Below are 14542 nucleotides of genomic sequence, written 5' to 3'. Positions count from 1 at the left end.
TCTCAGCTAGAGAGTAAGTTCAGGAAACTCAGTGCTTTGGGCTAGGGAAACAGTTTCAGGATCTATCTGCATTTTCTGCCAGAAATTCTGACTTTCTTGTTTGTATCTGCTTCAGGAATTGTTTCTAACATTCACACACACTCACACAAAACCCATTTCTTCTTTTCAGCATCTGTACTCTAAATTTAAGTCATTCAGTGAATGCGGTTTCCATACTTTGGAGCAGATCGAGAATAAAGATACTGGGATACCATTTTGAGAATGCTATTGCAAGTGATGTAGTTGTCTTTGAAATGATTATCTTCCAGCATGGAAGTCATACAGGCCTTATGCTGTGCCAAATTTTTCCATTCTACTAAAAGAAGAAGCTAAGGAAAGCAGTGTATCAACAGTAGTCAAAGAAGGAGGGGGTTGAAAACCAAGCAACTGTATCCTCTGAAACTATCCCCTGATGGCTAAGGTTTGTAGGGGTGGATTTTTATTATTTTATTTATTTATTTATTTATTTTGTCATTCATTTTAATGACAAAATGTCCTTTCAGTAAAGTAAGAAGAACTAAGTGCCTCCACTTGGAAAATCAATAGCAAATCTCAAATCCCATCAGCAAACACACAAGAGGCTGCTGTTTCTCAAATCTCTTTTATTTTCACCTTTAATGAGGTAGAAAGTCATTCAATTGATATATTGTGTCCTGGCCTTTTCCCAGTAATTGACCTAGACTGCTGGGCCTTGCCTTAATAAATCTGTTGTTTGAAGGGAAGGAGGGAAAAGGAGAGGACCCATGAGTTTGGTTTAGACTAGTTGTATAGCTCTAGCTTCCCTCATTAGTAATTTCAAGTATCCTTCTTGGCTGAACAAGTTTGCTTCATGGCATGAAACTGAACAAAGTAAAGCTGATTTGACATCTAGAATATAGATTTGCTTTTACTGAAATTGCTGTGTATGCAGGGCAACATTTAGGGTCTCAAATAGTGCAGTGAAGACCCTTGTCCTTTCTGATGACAGTTATTTATGGCTCACAGAATCATAGTTTGGGTTCAAAAGGACCCTAGAGATGATCGTGTTCCAACCTCCCTGCCATGGACAAGGACGCCTCCAAGTAGACCCAGTTGCTCTAAGCCCCATCCAACCTGGCCTTGAACACCTCCAGGAAGGGAGCACCCACAACCTCTCTGGGTAACCTGTTCCAGTGTCTCACCACCCTCATGGTAAAGAATTTCTTCCTCTATCTGATCTAGATCTCTTTAAACTTGGTTCATAGTTAGGGCAAGAAAAAGACAAAAGGCTTTTTCCATACTGAAAGGTATTCACATTTCAGGATAAAGGAGTGTTTATAAGAAAAGTAGGTTTTACCATACGTTTTCATTCAGCTATCTGACTGCATTGCCATTACTGCTTTCCTTCTACCCTTGAGCTTGGGTATTTCTGTGTGGTTCCAGTTGTGTGACTGCAGGGTTTCTAGATCAAACCAAAAGTGATTCGCTTGTCATGATTAACCTTGTTTGACAATGTTAAGCAATGAGCACCAAAAAAGAGGCAATTCTGCTGTTCTTCACCAGTTGGTAATGCTACTTTCCAGAGATGTTGCAGTTAACTGCAGCTGTCTTTCCATAGAAAATGAACTGCTGTAAAACCAGAGGCTTTAATGTAAGCTCTTGGATGGTAATTCCATATAAAAACCAAGCTAGCTGTATTTATATACAAGTGCAGAGGCCAACAAGAGTGTAGTGTGATCTCATTAGGTATGTTTTTTCAAAAACATATTTATAAGCAAATCTCAAATAATTTAGATTTCTTTGAATGTTATACGTTCTGTGTTGAAGATCTTCTGTAAGCCAAGAGCAGCTTTTAATCCAACTTCTCTGCTTTAAAATAAGCAATGTCTGCATTGTAAAACATTTTTGTATGTACAATTAAGTGCTGAATTGCCAATGTACTTGCAAGTGTTCATAAACACAGGTGGAACTAGAAAGGTACTTAATGCTGCTAGGAGCTGCTGCAGTATTGTAAGTATATTAGAGCGGATTTTCACTTTCATGTTTCTCTAGATGTCAGTGAATTGATCCAATCATTCTTTACAAAACCAATGCATAAAAGGCAATTTCAGAGCATAACATTGTTTCATACCTCCTGCTCTGAAAGCTTTCAGCAGCTAGGTATTTCATGTTTGTTCCAGGTGTAAAAACCTTAAATGACTGAGTACCTGTGGCCAGCACACTTGAGAAATTGGGTGCCAGACACCAGCAGATGAGCTGGAGATAAGTCAGAAAGAGAGCTGTGTTGCTCGTTTTGTGAATACTTAGATGGAACACTCCTCCTGAGTCCCATGGTTTGCTTTGACCGCTGGGTTATGCTTCCATTGTTTAACTGGTTTGTTTCCTGCCATTCAGATTTGAATGATGCAGATTTTTGTGTGTGTGTATTCCCTGTCTCAGAATAAAGGCAAACAGGAGGCTTTCATTGCCATCATAAAACTGTGCATAAATACCTACAGTCTGTGTGCAATTGTATGCCAAAAAAAATCCCCAAAAGAATCTTAGTAAAACTAAACTGCTTCTAAAATGAGGAAATACTACAATTCAAGTAACCTCTGTAGCACTCGTTTAGCTTCTCTGTGTTAACTGCCTAATGGTAAAGATTTAATAATTACATTAGAAATATGCTAATTTCCCAGTAATAATGGCAGTCTCATCGTATATCAGTGAAAAAGATGCTTCATTTTCCCCCATCAGACTTCTACCACTCTTGCCAGCGGAAGACTAAAGCAACAGTAGGATGAGGTGTTAATGCAAACAGAAATAAGACATGCATTTTCAAGTGATAGATGCACGGATACATAGATACTTGCTAACAGGAAAGGTATTTGAGAAATTTTGAGACTCAGATTCGTTTCCAGGCTTTGCAGGTAGAGCTGTTGCTTTGTTTTGTTTGGGGGAGAGGGAGTTGGGTTTTTTTGGTTTCTTTGTTTCATGGGTGAAAATGTTTCTTCTGCCTCATCTTCATAAATTTGAATGCTTCTCTGCCTTTCACCACCAGCCTTCTTGTGCGTTGCTCATACCTTTACATCTTCTGGTTGTTTTTGTTTTGTTTTGTATTTTCCTTCATCCTGTCAGAGTTTGGGAAGAAACAAGAAACTGTGTATGTGTTTTTGATGCTGAAGCTAGGTGAGGAATCTGCATTTGTACAGAAAACCCTGACTGGCCTCCTGTAGATCTGTCTCAAGGTGAACAGGCTGCAAACTACTTAAACATCTTTGCTAAGGAGAATTTAGCTGTAGTTTATTTTAAAGGCTTACAAGTTATTCTTGGAAAGCAATTTCTCTGCCAAATTGCAGTTCCCCACTGCAGGTCTTGAGCTTCTTCAAGAAAATATTTTTTTCTTTCAGTTTTAAAGTTGAGTAAAAGAGTGTGTTTTTCTGTAACTTTCTTCTGGGAAATGTCTGAACTGGCGAGACTGAAATTTTCCAAAACAGTGCAGCCAGAGGCATGCTTCTGCTGTGTCAAAGTCTTTGGGATTTGAATGATTTCTGCTTTGGTGCTAGAAATAGACTTATCCTATGCATGCTTGCCTTTTAAAAAAACTTCAGGTCTTCAGAGCTTGCTGCTGCTGACATTCCCTGCCAGAAATCAACTTGACAGGGTAAACAGTTTAATAAGGGAAATTCTGGTTAGTTGAAGTTGTTATTCATGCTGTTGTATGCCTTTCTAAATATGTAAGGCTAAATATCACATTGCCCTTTTGCAGAAAACTATAATTCTGGCCTTTGTCTGTTCCCTAAGCCATTTATTGTTTGCTTGGCAGACAGGTCTTGCAGAGGGCATAAGTAGTCAGTTTGGGTTTAAAAAGTAACTTCCTGACCAGAGTGTGTTATTCACAGTGAAGTCAACAGATGTCATTAGATAATGAACCTCTGAGTTAGAGAAAGGGCAGTCCTAATTATTTGGAAGTAATTTAATGTTTCTGTCACCCTTACCTGTGTTTGTTCTTCCTTTTTGCAGCAGTGCATTTATTTTGTACATGGTCATTTATGTTTCTTTTCTGCCTGAATTCTTCAACTTCACCATTTCCTTGGAGGCTGAAAATTCTTTTGACTTACAGAATGAAAATGCCTGTTGTTAGCTTAGGATTTTTTTAGGGTTTTTTTTTGAAATCATTTCAGTACTAATTCTCCTAGGGGAGCTACAGAATTTACTTTTTTTCATTCAAAAATACTCTAAGGTGTTCATTTGAAAGGAAACTACTGGACTGTAAATGAGGAGTTGTGCTTGTGGGAGCATTCAAAAAGAAGAAAGTTTTAGTGATGAGTGTATTCCAGGAATACAAGTCTGTATTCACTCCTGTTTTTCCAGCAGAATCCTCTCTATCCCCCTGTGTCTCATTTTTACTTGTGTAACATCAAAGTAGGTTTTCTTCTGCCCATTTCCGATTACATGGTTGCATTTTTTAACATTTTGTGGAACGTATAAAAAAATAAAATAACAATATATATATGTCACCTGCCAGTCTTTATCAGTTCAATGAAACAAATTGTAATGTCAATAAATCTGACTGACAAGGAACTGCACTGAATTAGCAGAGTAAAATATACTTGGCTGTTGTAGTTACAGATCTGTCCCCAGCATGACCAGTTCAGTGATAACCTACTTAGGAGAGAGACTGTACCAAGTTATAACAATACTTAATTTGTTCCATAACTGTATTTTGAAATATATTACTCTGAAGTTTAAATGGAGCTCCGTAAAATAAAATCAAATTTAATTGTGTTCCACAGACATTAATGCATTTATGGAAGGAAAGACTGCAGCAGCTGTAGTGGCCTTAGTTTACTTTGCTACATGTTTTTCCAATTCTCCCTTCCTGAGATTTTCCTGTATGTAAGGTCTCAATTCTGTTCCATATTGGTACAGAAATGTACAGTGATGCACAAGTGTGTATAACGCTGTCAACAAAAAGCTCAGTGCATTGAAATGTGCATGGATTAGTAAGTTGGAAGTAAGTTATTAAATTGCTCTATGAAGAAGAATCCTAATTTGGGCACTGGAGCAGGTTGGTAGTTTCTAGGTGATGTTTAATCCCGTGTTCTGTTGTGCTGGTGTAGTGATGTAATTTTCAATAAATCTGAAGTAAAAGGAACTCTGACTTCTTCCAGAGGTTTCTAAAAATGAAAACTGTCTTGGTGATTTTTCTGAATCCAGTCTGGTTAGGTTAAGTGGCACCCTTGGGTGGAAGACCAGTACAGTCTGTGTTTGCCTTGCATGCTCAAAACCCATTGTAGTTTGTGATTTTGGTGGCCTGTAAATTTTGTAGTGATGTTTCTGAATTTATTTAAAAGGGAACTGTTGGTGTTTTAGAGAATCAGGAAAAGAGTACAGTAAACAGAAGTGTATACGCATAGATATGGTAGAGTTTATTCTACCTGTTTCTATCTCTCTGCTGGCCAAACTGGTGTTGTGAGAAACAGTATGTTTTTGTGTTTGTTTAAAATTAATCTGAATGAAGGCTTCTTAAATTAAGAAAAAGGTGCTGGTAGATAATTAGCCAGTTCCTGGAGCTCAAGGAATGCAAATGTGTATTTTTAGCATATGCCACCTGCTAGTCTTCAGGCCTATTCTGTCTAACAACAGGAGACTCATTAATAGCCATTATCAGATTAATTCAGACTCAAAATTCATTTTAGCAACCTTATTTTAACTTGAGGATTACTCTGTGCTTTTGGTGCTTTCTTGTCAAGCTTTCTTTTTCTCTACTAGCTGCAAACTGAAGTTTCTAAGTGTCCATGGGCACCCCAGTAGGTTGGAAAAAAATCTGTTGGTTATTGCTTTGATAAGTAATGGTGCAGAGATCATTTAATTGCAGTGGAGGTTATTTCATCTTTGAACATTTAAGAAGATTGTGCTGCTGTACATTAGTTGTCACTTACATATTCTGAGCTGGGTTTTGAGTATCCTAGAGTCAATATGATGTATGTATTTGAATAAATAGTAGTAGGCCTGGGGGTGGATGAAGCTTGTCGGACACCGATGCTCCCACCTCCACCCTGCAGCATCCAGCAAGCATGTAGGGAGAGCAGGAGCAGGAGAGCTTCTAACTGGCAATAAGGGCAAAGAGATCGTTTATCAGTTACTGTTGCAGGCAGAGCAGGTTCAATGTGGGGAAAATTAGCTTTAATTTATTGCCAATTAAAATAATTTGCATTGTGAGAAATGAAAAGATGAGTGCTAAAACAATGCTGAGGAAACCTGCTCCTCTTCCTTTGGCCTTGGTGCTCTTCCCACTCTTTTTGTTCCCTCAAGGGTCAGCCCTGACCTCTGCCCACAGCAGCCCCCACCCCACTGCCAGCATCTCACCTCCACAGCCAGCACTCGTGGAAATGGATCTAGAAGCTTAACATATTCACGGCTCCCACCATTTTTTCTTACGATCAGTGGTTTAATGTTTCATACCATCCACACTGATGTGATTTCTGACTCTTAGCAATCTAGCAAATCAACATTTGCAGTGGTTTTATGTGTGCTGAGTAAATCTCCATGCATCGCCTGCCTAGAGGTTGAGAGACTTTGCTCATCTCTGATAAAATTTGGAGCCGAATGCATGCTCTTTGGCTAACCAGCATGCACATCACACAAGTACTGGTTAGTCTCCGCCACAGGCTGAGTAATGGCTCTTTCGTCATCTTCCTCACTGCAGCGACAGGTATGACTTTCTCTCCTCTTTGCAGCTGTTGACATTTACAAAACTTATAGGACCTGTATCCCCTTGCAAACAGCTTCTCTTACTCTCAAGTTTGAAAGTAAATTTATTTAAAATTGATGCAGAGGAGGAACAAGTGGTTATGTGGAAGAAGCATCAATGCATTGGCCTCATCTGAGGAAACCAGGCTGATTTGATGTACGTTATTTATTTTGGCCATAGATTGCATTGTGTCAAGTCTCCTTTTGGGACTCTGCCTGTAATAGTATTTCACATTCAGTTTTTACTTTTTTACTTCACAATCCAACTTCTACTGATGTATTTTAAATCATAAAGATCTTCTTTAGCTTCTTGATCTTCTTTCCAATATCCTTTGCCTTTTCATTAGTGCAGATCTTGGTTAAGAATATGTGAAGTCTTCAGAGTGGACTACCTCAGTGCATCCAGTTTACTCACTTTAATGACACATTCTGAAGCAATTTTGTTTATTTGGATCAATGCTCATGTTTAATGATAAATAAAATCACTTTATTTGCAAATGTATGCATCCAAAGGCCACAAAGTATACGATTAAACAGAACAAGTACATTGACTGTTGTATTTGCCTTTGTCATTGCACTTTTAGATTGCATTTCAAAGTGATACAGTGTACTTGGAAGTGGAAACAGAGGAATTTCCCATTTTAAATCATTCGTGCTTTAAAAGGAGAGTTTTAGACTTCAGAAAAACTGATCAGATCCAACATCAGCCATTTTTTCCTGTGTCATGTTATTGTAGCAGAACATGTGATGTTCTTCAACAGTGCTTTTCCTAACAGACAATATCTAAAGTCTGAGGCTACATAAAGGCCATTTTTATGAGCCATGGTTATACTATAGCATACTATATGTACTATATATACTATACATGGTTATACTATAGCATCGTGTGCCTGGCACAGGACTCCTTGTAGTGGTTAAAAGAGTGCTTTAGACAATACGATAAGAAACTTCTGCTCCCAAATCTACGCACCTTTGGTGACGGAGTGGAGGAATGAGTGGGCTGGTGGATGTCACTCTGTTGCAGTAAGGAGGCAGTGCACACTCTTCCCCAGAGTACTGTGTTCTTTCTTGACACACCTAGGGAAGTGCATTTCTCTATCCTTGTAGGGCCTCCAACCTGATATATGCAACCAAATAAAGCAGAAGAAAATTGTTTCTACCCGAGAGCATAGTAACTTCAGTGTATGTTGTTCCTTCTTTCTTTCATCTGCCAGGATGCTTTTTCATGTTTGCCCTCTCCCTGCCTCCTTGGCATGAAGTATACCATTAGTTTGGAATCACTGTAACCTTGTCTGACTGACAAGGACTGAACTGTTTAATGTTGTCTCCTCTTCAGGAGGCTCCAGTCTGACACTTGCTGAAAGCATAGCTCATAAGGAAGAAAACCAGGATGCTTCTATGGTGAGGAAATCTTGCTTTAATGGGGCTGCATCAGCACTTCTAGTGCATTAATATTTTTATTGGACTGTATACTGAAGTACTGGGAAGTAAGTGCATTAGTGTGGATCAGCATTTCTGAGATATGGTTGTGTTTTATAGAGGGTATCAACAAGACACTGCATTTGAAAGCTCTGTTGATCTGGATCAGCAATTCAGTGCCTTAGGGATTCATGCAAATGCCTCAGCCCTGGGATCCAGGGAGAGTAGGGATGTGTTGTTGTATGTGGCTAGTTCAGGTATTATTATTACTAGCCTTTGGCCTGAAGCTGAAGTTCAGAGTTCAGTGGATGCTGATTATCTGATGAAAAATTTGTTTTCATTAAATTTGTTTTTTAGTGAAAACAAAGGAACAAACATGTCAGTGAGTGATTATTTTTGCCTCTGAAATTTAATTTAGCAAACGGGGACTCATTTGGAGAAAAGTAAAATATATATTCAAATAGCAGCAGTAAAAATCCATTGAGTTTTTATTGATTGTATATGGCACAGTATCAATGAGAAGCAGAACTAAAAAATTCAAGAGGGATCTTTCCATTATAGTGAAGCAGCTTTGTAGACCTGATTTAGCCTCTGGGCTTCCATGTCTTGTACCTGTTCCTCCTTCTGATTGCCCATCTGAAAGCCTGTCAGGGACTGTCAAGCAGTCCTTTTCTTCAAGGCACTTGCTTTCTTGTAAGCCTCAACTCCTCCTGACTTGACAAGTTTTCCAGATATCCCCGTGGAGCAAGGCTAAGGGTGAAGTATGCGCCTGGAACTTTAGAAAGGTATTGGTCAAAATGCCAGTTTTGTTGTCATTCCCTACATGATATAGCAATATTGGAGCTATGAGAAAAGGCATAAATTGAGATTAGGGAAGTTGGGCACTGCTTTAGGAAGGGAGAGAAAGGGATAAAGCAGCACAGGTAAAGCGATGAGTGGAAGATGCTTCGAGTGAAGTGGAACAGGTTATTGTTAAGGTCTAAAATGAAGGACAAGTGAGGTAGGTCTAGGGTCTCATCTCTCTGGTATTGAAGGAAAGGTTCATAAAGAAGCAAAATCTCAGAAAATAACAGTAAAGGGAAGGAAACAGAGCTGAATCCTATCCAGAAAGGTCACAAAGAGTGTGGAATAAATACAAGCATGCTATATTGTCAAAATTTTTTTTCCCATTTCAGAGATTAGAATGAAATGCAGTCAGATAGGAACTTGAGACTGAGAGAAACTGAAGTTGTTTCTGATGTCCTCTGTAAGGAGTTCAGTGCACTGATCCAACTTAGGGATTTAAGGATGAACAGTACTGAATTCTGTTCTCAGGTATGGGCGTGAAGGTCCCAGTAATGGGGATATTTTTGTTCATGTCCAAACTTTGTTTACAGATCTTATAGAAGTACAGCATTTTTTTCTCCTTTCGCTAAACGCCTTGACATATTTGGTCCCAGTGGGCACCACACTGGCAGAATGCAATGTGCAAAAGAAAAAAGCCCACTGAGGATTAGTGCTAAAGATCCTTCAGTGTTTGCTTATTTATCCAAAGAAGAGAGACCACACTTTGCAATTTCAGTACAGTTTTTCAACATAAAAAAAAAAGAAATAAATCTTTTTTTAATTTTTTTTCTTCTTTTTCAGTCAACTTTAAGGTTATGCTGCATCCTATGATTTTTTCAGAATATCCATAGAATTCTACCTCCATCCCATTTCAGCTTGTATTGAGGTCAGTAGAGCCACAGGACTTCAATATGAGTTTTAATTTAAAGATGTGTTCTCAGTGTTTGCTCTGGTTCCCTGCATCAACTCTCTTCTTTAATAGCTGCCTACTGTGTTACTTCCATCTTTCCTTTCAAGACCCAGGCAAAACCAAAGTATGTTGGCTTGTAGTTTGTCCATATTCCCATTCTGTAAACAGGTGCAAAAGCTTTAATTCTTTTAAAACTTTAAGTTCATGTGACGCTGATGAAATGAAAAGATATAAACTTTGTAAAAAGAAAAAAATTAACAGAGGGAGGGGAGAGGCAGAAATCAGGCAGAGACTGCATCTTGCAGTGAATATGTTAATCCTGATAATTGCACTGATCCTACTAGATAAGAGATTAACTTTGTGGGACATCTCCTAAAGAGGTACCTTAGAGTGCATAGTTACTGGCAGGGAGTTTGGAAAGAGCCCTCTCAAATTCCCATTGGAGAGCAGAGAAATTCAGATGTGTTGCTTCTTTATGGAAAACCAAGAGCTGATCTGTCAGCCTTGGCTCTGAGCAGCTGTCATCTGTTTGTGCTTTTTCTATCAGCAGTCAGGGGAAGCAGCAGTCGTGGCAGTAGCAACAGCAACACTGTCACTCAGTCCTTTTCTTTCTCTTGAGCCCCTTTTGCTGTGCTTTTGGGATATCGTGTTCCAAGATATATATTGGGTATTCATAGAAAGATTATACCGTTGTTGGCATGCTATTCAAAAAGATAGAGTGATCCGATGCACTTGCCTTCATGTCTCTATCAGCATGTTGCCTGCCTCTAAGTTGCCAAGCCATGAACAAAATAAGAAATGTTTTTCTCTGGTTCTCCTTTGCAGCCTTGTAGAAGAGACTGGTTGTGATGCTTATCACTTTAATGTGCTGGCAAATTGCTTCTGCAGACTCAAAAACTCTGTGTAACCCCCCTCCCTCTACTGGGTCACTTTTGTTGGGGCATCTCTGACTGCATGCAGAGAGATTGCAAGTAGAATGTACGCTATTGAAGAGTACACAGTGATTATTTATTGTCTAAAGCATACAGTAGAGAGCCAAAACAAAAGTGCTAAGAGTCCAGCAGAGCGTTAATATGTCTCTAGTGCTGGTATGATGACCCAGTGTGTGGTGAGTTCATAACCAGTTAGCCAGGTGGGAAGGTGCTTGCTTCCACTTCCACAGTTAAGCTGATCCTAGATAGTTCTTGCCCTCTGATTCTCTTCTTTTTTTTCTTGGAGTTTTATAACTGCCTCATGGCAGTATTTTTCTCCAGTCATTGACTAGTACTGATTCCCCAGTTTCATTTCTTTCTGTCTTGCTTGGCTTTAACTTGTGGACTGTCTCATAGCTCAACAGCTATTTTTTACAAGAAAGCTGAGCTAGCATCTCGTGGCTGTTCTGCACCATGCTGAGTGTTGGGTATCAGACAACCAAACTCCAGGGGACGTAGTTGATCTTTGGGAAAGGGCTGATAATCATCCTTGATGATGTTTCTCTTCGGAGGAGGAGGAAGAGACAAGTGGCCTAGAGCGAGTTCTCTCCCAAACTTAATGTTTTGCTAGAATGGAGATAAAACTACTTTCTGCCATTTAATTCTGGAAAGCTGAAAATTTCTGGAAATGGTGAGTATTACAGATTTTCTTTTTTCCCATTCATTCTGAAAACAGAGCTCTGGATGAACTGACTTAATGCCATTGTGACAGACAGCTGAACACATTTTCTCTTCTGCAGTTGTACTAACCAAACCTTCTGACTGCCTCCTCCTCCTCCTGTCTCTTAACAGTGGAATGTTTAAGATTCCCTTTCTTCTATTTTGCTGGGGTTTTTGTTTGTTTGTTCCCACCCCCCCGAATGCATTTGGCAGTATTCTTGGGACTGGAGTTTTCTTTTGCTCATTGAGATGTTCTCCTGGTAAGTGTGTCCTTGTCCTCATTCTAAGAGAACAGCATCAAACTTCTCTGGTGTATGTAGAACTGGACTGAGTCTCCACTATGGGAAGCTTGGCAAAGATCAGTGGCAAATATGAAAAGGGATATTTTAAAGTGTGTAAAGAGCAGTGGGATTGGAGGAACCCTTTGAGCATCTCAGATAACAAGAATCCATTGAAAGTGCTCCAAGACGTGAAAAAGTCCTTAGGGTCCCGTGTTTGCAGGACAGAGGCTGTCCCAGGTGAAAAGTCTGAGTGAAGGCCTCCAAATACAGAAATTAGAATCAAAACTGACTTTGATTTCCCAGGTTTTGCTTCTCAAATCTGCTGTTGTACTTCATGAATGAAAAAATGTTGTTTGTGGCTGGAGGTGACCCTGATGACTTAAGCTCTCTAGTTCTTTCTTCGCCACCACCCAGACCTTATGTTTTTCCTCCCAGGTCATTTTGTGTTGAAGCAGGATTTGCATCTTTTGAGTCAGGTTCCCTGAAAAGCTGTTTGTGTTTCCTCTTTGGTCCCAATACTGCAATAGTGATAGGTGCAGCTGGAAATGCGAGCTGTGCAAAGGCCATTCTCTGGGGATTCTGCAAGTCAGAGTGCACCTGAGTCTGCCGCATGTCCTAGGAGAAATGCTGCCAGTCTGTCACTAGGGAAATGACACAGAAATAATCTCCTGTTAAAAATATCAGGAAAGTTTGGCAGCTCCACAAAGCAACAAGACAGATCCTGAATGGAAAAAGAAATTTAAAAATTTAAACAATTTGTACCGCCTGGCTTTGGGCTGCACTTAGTCTCTCTGTGATAGCTCTATGTCTGTCCTTTGGCTTGGCTTTTATGCTGTAGCCAAGAACCTGAAGTTCATGTATGCATGTGTAGACACAGAGAGATACACACAAACGAGCTAATTAATGTGAGATGATTTTAAAAAGCGGACTGGAGTTGGTCCTAGTGGACATATGTCTGCTTAGATTTAGAGAAGATATTCATCTCAATAAACTCCAGAGGAGGCTCTTTCACTTGATGATATCAGGAATTAAGATCAAACTTTAGCACTTAGGTGCGTAAAGCCAGGCAGTGTGAACAACCTTGCAGGCTGACCACAAAGGTCAGAGTGTTTGTCTGTCAGCTGTGAGCATAACTTAGTTGGCAGCCTGCAGAAATAGATGCACCGTCCAGCCCTGTGCAATTGGTACATCAGAGCTGAGTAACTGCTCTTTGCTTTTCCTACATACTTTGTTAATACAGAGGGCAAATACGATACCCAAAGGAGCTGGATAAATTGAATTGTGAAACTGTGATTCTTCTGAGTCCAGTCTGTTGTATTTTGTTTTTTTTCTGTACGGTAAATTGAGTGTTATTTACGTGCTTTGGACACTGAAGGAAGTAGAGACAATATTACAGTAAATAATTTTGTACTCAGATGCTCAATCAGGGATCTGTATATTAAGACCAAAGACCAGGTAGTCTGAAGAGTTGCTTTTCTCGGGAAATTAAACTATGCTGCAGAGAGCAGCAGAGATGAGAAACATATTAATTGAAATATGTCCAGACGATTCTATCAGCAAACTACGCACCGTGCTATGGAGATAGGCAAAAAAAGAAAAAAAGAAAAAAAATCCCCCAAGGTCCTCAAAATTCTTTTTCAACTTCAGATCAACTGATCTGCATGCTCTTGAGCATCCAAGTAACACTCAACAGCCATCTCTGAAGGAAGGACTCTTTCAAATAGCACAGCAGTTGCTCTCTGTTCAGTGCCTCAGCTCTGTCTGCAGCCGCTGTGATGCCCTGGGGCAGGAAGGAATGCTCAGACTAGGGAAAGCCACAGCTTGCCTCAACAAGCATGCAGCAGTGGGAAAGTTCTTCCTGATTCCAACTACTGAGCACCGAAGTACTGACTTTGCCTGTGCTGCAATGCAGAACTGCAGGATCAGATTGATGGGAGTGAAGTCCATACCATTTTGGAAGAGAATTAGTAGACATCCAAGCTGGAAGGGTTATCTGGGAACTTTTACTTTGATTTCCTTCTCTCCTGTTCCAACCATTTAGGCCATAAAATTTCTTGCAGAAGCAGCATTCATGTATATTTAAACATCTCCAGGCCCAGGCAAGCTAATCATCTTTCCTGGTAATAAGTTTTAATACTTAATTGTACTTTCACTGAGAGATCTTACCCTTTTTCAAGGTTTCATAGTGTCCATGTCACCCCTATTTTATTCTTCATTGTCCTAAACATGTCAGAAGCTTCTTAGTTTTTTCATTATCAGGATGTTTTTCCTAAAACACTTTCATGATCTTCTTTGGCACTTGCTTTAAGATGCCTGCAACCACCTTGGTACTTGTCAAGCAGAACTGAGCACCCTGTGATCCGTAATAATGATCTTTCAAATCTTTGAACGGCTTAGGTGGGAAGGAACCTTAAACTCTACCCAGTTCCAACTTCCTGCTGTGGGCAGGGCTACCACCCACCACATCAGGCAGTCCAGGGCCCCATCCAATGCTGCATGCGGAGAGCCAGGAATTGTTTCTCTGTGTTGTAACCCTTGTTATGGCTGAGGCTGCTTTTTTTGCACGTTTACTGTTCTCAGGGGTCGTTGTCTAATAGTACTTTGCTAAACCACCGAATCCTGAGTATATTTATAACTTAATCAAAAACAGGTGAAATGGGGAGAGTAGCTGGGTTGAAAAATCATACTCACTTGCAAATCAAATATTTGAAGATCTAGCTGATAAAAAGAAGCTAAGCAGTGCA

General features: G+C 39.7%; 1 protein-coding gene across 12 annotated transcripts in view; it reads left to right on the top strand.

Annotated features, from left to right (window-relative positions):
• TSPAN4 (tetraspanin 4) overlaps positions 1-14542 on the top strand; it is a 390254-nt gene that overhangs the window by 266855 nt on the left and 108857 nt on the right. The window lies entirely within an intron of this gene.

The sequence above is a fragment of the Lagopus muta genome, chromosome 6 (genome assembly GCF_023343835.1).
Source record: "Lagopus muta isolate bLagMut1 chromosome 6, bLagMut1 primary, whole genome shotgun sequence".
NCBI lineage: Eukaryota > Metazoa > Chordata > Aves > Galliformes > Phasianidae > Lagopus > Lagopus muta.
Note: the sequence above shows the minus strand (reverse complement) of the source record. Positions and strands in the feature narration are given on the sequence as shown.